This window comes from Nansenia antarctica (genome assembly GCF_963989245.1).
Source record: "Nansenia antarctica genome assembly, contig: SCAFFOLD_380, whole genome shotgun sequence".
In the NCBI taxonomy this organism is placed as follows: Eukaryota; Metazoa; Chordata; class Actinopteri; order Argentiniformes; family Microstomatidae; genus Nansenia; species Nansenia antarctica.
In genome coordinates this window covers 40,001-45,000 of record NW_027663271.1, presented here as the reverse complement: position 1 = coordinate 45,000, position 5,000 = coordinate 40,001, and the positions used below count along the sequence as shown (strand labels likewise).

The 5,000-nt window shown below is 47.9% G+C and overlaps 1 pseudogene across 1 annotated transcript in view; it reads left to right on the top strand.

Moving 5' to 3' along the window:
* Positions 1-5,000, top strand: part of LOC308175174 (calmodulin-regulated spectrin-associated protein 3-like) — a 14,345-nt pseudogene that overhangs the window by 1,060 nt on the left and 8,285 nt on the right. The window contains exons 3-5 of the transcript in view: positions 3,029-3,093; positions 3,835-3,865; positions 4,505-5,000. The exon at positions 4,505-5,000 is cut by the window's right edge and continues 2,221 nt beyond it. The product of the transcript in view is annotated as a calmodulin-regulated spectrin-associated protein 3-like (transcript). The remainder of the gene's footprint in view (positions 1-3,028; positions 3,094-3,834; positions 3,866-4,504) is intronic.

Genomic DNA, 5,000 nt, shown 5'->3' with positions numbered 1-5,000 from the left:
CACACACACACACACCCCAGGCTGCTCCCACAATCAAACAAGCAAAGCTCTGTCCTGGTCCCCGAGGCTCCAGATGTCAAATCTGTACTTCTGATTACTTCATCGTCGGTGGCATCAGAAGCATCTAGAAGCTACTGTACCCCCCAACTGTAGCCAGCTCTGTGGTTATATCACATAATATTATCCTATCGTCTTTTTCTGGCGATAAAACAACTGGAATGCGATTTACCCCCCCCCCCCCCCCGCAACAGGGAATGTGGTGTGGCACATTAGAACAGCGGTGTGAACGAGGTGAATATTGTCATTAGCATATTTCTCCTGAAGGCGACACCCCCCCGTCTCCCAGCCAAACAACAACCCCCCCCCCACCCCCCCAAAAAAGTGTTATTTACCGATCCATTATCAATGATCAATGAAGCGATGTACCGGGTTGCTAAACTCTCGGCGACCTACCGGTTGCCGTAGGCGACCCACCGCCCCGGGACCAGGTGGGGGGAGTTTGTGGAAAATTGTCCGATAGCGGTTAAACGTCTGGCTGGAACCTCCGATTCTGCTCCATCTGCTGACACCCGTTTGAAAAAATTCCTCCGGTTCAGTCAATCAAACCGTATTCCGTTTCATCATGTTCTGGTTCGTTTTGTTGGCTCACCTGTTTTGGGATCAACAAGGAACATTTTCTTTACTTCGGTGCGTTTTCCCGTGCGCTGCAAAATGTGATATGGTCTGTTGAAAAGGTCTGCATGTGACCAAAAAGTGTGTGTGTTTTCCATTTATTTTCACCCATTTATTTTCCAAATATTTTCATTATTTTCATCAGGAAAGTTTAAGTGTTAAAGAGCCCACTCAATATAACAAACAACAGTTTTAGGATCACTAAATATCTATCATTTGTGAATTGGATTCACCGTATCGCCGTCCTGCTTCAGGCTACTGGGCTAGAAGATCTAACCCCTATGGTGCCAAAATAACAACCTCTCTCTAAACACCAGCAAAACCAAAGAAGTCATTGTTGATTTTAGAAAGTCCAGCACCAATCACATTCCTATTTCCATCGATGGGTCTTCTGTAGATATTGTAAACAGTTTTAAATTCCTGGGGCATACACATCACAGACACACTCTCATGGTCCCTGAACAGCAAGCTCAGCGGAGACTGTACTTTCTAAGGCGCCTCAAGACATTTGGCCTGAGCACCAAATCTCTTGTGAACTTCTATCGCAGCACCGTAGAAGCTGTCCTGACAGGATGCATCACAGTGTGGTTCGGCAGCCTGACTGCCCTGGACTGTAGACACTTACAGAGGACAGTGAAGACCGCAGCCAAAATAATCAACACAGAACTGCCACAACTCGATAACATCTGCAACACCCGCTGTATAAAGAAAGCTCAAAGCATCATTAAAGACACCAGCCACCCTGCCTATGCACTATTCACACTCCTCCCACCCGAAAACGCTGTAGAAGTGTCAACTCGCACACCACTCGCCTCAGAAATAGTTTCTTCCCACAGGCAGTTAGGTTGCTGAACAGCTGAACCATGCATGCGCCCTGCACTTGGCACTTTCCACCCTGCACTAAGCACCTTGTACTGTGTTGTTGTGTTGTTTGTCTTGTGGACTATGTTTGTTTGTGTGTGATACTACAGAGAGAGACGAGGCTGAAGGATTTCATTGCATTAATACATATGGCAATAAACTTGAACTTGAACTAGTAATACATGGCATGTCATAATTAAAATTAAATAAATAAAAAACGCTTTCATAATCTGTAAAAAACTGAAAACGATCTTGCCCTACTTGGGGACTTTTTCACCAGACCCTGTCACAAATGTGGCACGACTCACGAATAAAAGTGTTTAACTGTGTCATGAATGGCGGCAGGTAGTCAGCAGTAGCCTAGCCCAGCAGTCAGAAGGTTGTTGGTTCAATCCCCACCCCAGGAGGGAGTTGGATGTGAGCTGGTGACTGGAGGGTTGCTGGCATCATATCTAAGCTTCCTTAGTGCCCCGGAGCACCAACTGTTTCTGAAGAGCTCTGGTCTGTTGGTGATTGGTTGATTGATTGACTGGCAAATTAAACATTTCTTCTAACATTGTAACTGCCAATGGCCCCTGGCCCTAACATAGATTACCCTTTCTTGATGGATAGACTATCCACTTACCTGTACAAATGTACAGTTGAAGCCGGAAGTTTACATACACCGTAACCAAATACATTTAAACTCGGCTTCTACACAATTCCTGACATTTAATCCTAGTAAACATTCCCTGCCTTAGGTCAGTTAGGATCACTACTTTATTTTAAGGATATGAAATGTCAGAATAATAACAGTAGAGAGAATGATTTAGTTTCTTATAAAATAACCAAAATCTTTCTATATGATTGAGGTCAGGGCTTTGTGATGGCCACACCAATATCTTAACTTTGTTGTCCGTAAGCCATTTTGGCTTTATTTCGGAAGTATGCTTGGGGTCATTGTCCATTTGGAAGACCCACTGGAATTGTGATATAGTGAAATAATCTGTCTGTAAACAATTGTTGGAAAAATTACTTGCGTCGTGCACAAAGTAGATTAGTCCTCCTAACCGACTTGCCAAAACGATCGTTTGTTAACATGAAATCAGTAGTGGTTAAAAAAAAGAAGAGTTGTAATGACTTCAACCTCAGTGTATGTAAACGGCCGACTTCAACTGTCTTTGTTGTAAGTTGCTTTGGATAAAGGCGTCTGGTTCGAGCCCCGGCTGGCCACATGTCGAAGTGTCCTTGGGCAAGGCACTGAACCCCAAATTGCTCCCAGTGAGCGGGGCCGGCCGGCGCCTTGCATGGCAGCTTGGCTGCCATTGGTGTGTGAATGTGAATGTGTGTGTGAATGGGTGAATGAGAGGCCGTTGTAAAGCGCTTTGGATAAAGGCGCTATTTAAGTGCAGTCCATTTAAAGGCGTCTGCTAAATGCCGAATATGTAAATGTAAATGTAAAAGGTTTGTTTGAGGAGAAGAGTGAGTAGATGAGTAGCTGTCCTCTCTCCTCCAGCGGCTCTCCCTCCTTCATCTTCAAGCAGCCGTTCGTCACCACTTCCTCCCCAGTGGCGTCTCCTGGTAAGAAACAGAGAGAGAGGGGGTTTATGGGAAATGTATTATTTATTTATTCTAATGTGTCTTTAGGGCGTTTCTGCTTCATTGGGATAGAGACAGTAGAGACTGACAGGAAGGATGGGTGAGAGAGAGAGAGAGAGAGGAGGATAGAGACAGTAGAGATTGACAGGAAGGATGGGTGAGAGAGAGAGAGAGAGAGGAGGATAGAGACAGTAGAGATTGACAGGAAGGATGGGTGAGAGAGAGAGGGATAGAGACAGTAGAGACTGACAGGAAGGATGGGTGAGAGAGAGAGGAGGATAGAGACAGTAGAGATTGACAGGGAGGATGGGTGAGAGAGAGAGGATAGAGACAGTAGAGATTGACAGGAAGGATGGGTGAGAGAGAGAGAGGAGGATAGAGACAGTAGAGATTGACAGGAAGGATGGGTGAGAGAGAGAGAGGAGGATAGAGACAGTAGAGACTGACAGGAAAGATGGGTGAGAGAGAGAGAGGAGGATAGAGACAGTAGAGACTGACAGGAAAGATGGGTGAGAGAGAGAGAGGAAGGATAGAGACAGTAGAGACTGACCGGAAAGATGGGTGAGAGAGAGAGAGAGGGGGGATGACATGCAGGTTAGGTCGATGGCCGGAATCGAATCAGGGACCCTGCGATGATTACGCGCCAGGAAATGTATTTTGGGTTTGTTTGTCCATGGTGTTGATTCTCCCTTTGTGACGCTGGTTTTCATGTCTCACATTCAGAGGGGAAGCCGTGGGCGAAGAAACACATCAGGTAGGCGCAGCTCACTGTTTCACTGTCTGAACATAATGTGTGACAGCAGCTGGTGAAGGGGAGGAACAAGTCGGCAACCAATCAAAATGTTCAGATTTTATTCGGAGAAATGTAAATAAATGTAGTAATCCCCGCTACTCTACACTAGCTAGGTAGTAGTGGGGATTAATCACTGAATCCACTGCATTGCAATATTTTGGCTTGACTAGCGAGTGTGTCACTGATTTTCGGTGACATTTATTTACATTTTTCAGAATAAAAGTCTGAACATTTGGTCGGTTGCCGACTTTCACCAGCTGCCGTCACATATTCACTGTTTTAATATTCACATTTAATCAGTTAATCACTTAATCACATTTAATCAGTTAATCACATTTAATCAGTTAATCACAGTTAATATCACCTTACCCCTTTCCCTCTCTACCCCAATGCTTTTTCTCTCTCACCCTCTCCCTCTTTTCTCTTTCTCCCTCTCTTCTTCCACTCTCCCTCTCTCCCTCTCCCTCTCCCTCTCCCTCTCCCTCTCCCTCTCCCTCTCCCTTCCTCTCCCTCTCTTCTCCCTCTCCCTCTCTCTCCCTCTCCCTCTCCTCTCTCTCCCTCTCACTCCCTCTCTCCCTCTCTCTCTCTCTACCCGTCAAGTCGTCCTCTCTCCGCGGTGACGTTCGGCATCCCGTTCGGCCTGGACAGTGACGTGGACGTCGTCATGGGCAACCCTGTGCGCTCCGCCAGCATCGACAGCCTGACCGGCCGCGTTGCTACCGCCTCCGCTGCCATGACGACGCCGTCGCCGCCGGTGATGATGACACGGGTCCCCTACAGCCCCCCCGAGGACCTCAGTCACCTGGTCAGCGCCTCTGCCCCCCAGCGCTGTGTCCCCTGGGGTGGGGGGGGCAGCCCGCACCACACACACACCCCCCCGCGCCACACACACACACCCCCGCACCACACACACACCCCCCAGCAGCTGCTGGGAGAGCTGCCCACCATCGAGGAGAAGGCCCGGAAGATCACCACCCACACCCCCCCGGGAGGGGGAGAGAAAGGAGGGGGAGGAGGAGGAGGAGGAGGAGAGAAAGGAGGAGGAGGAGGAAGGTCTGAGCCTCGTTTACGTCCCGAAGGAGCCCCCGCCGGTTTC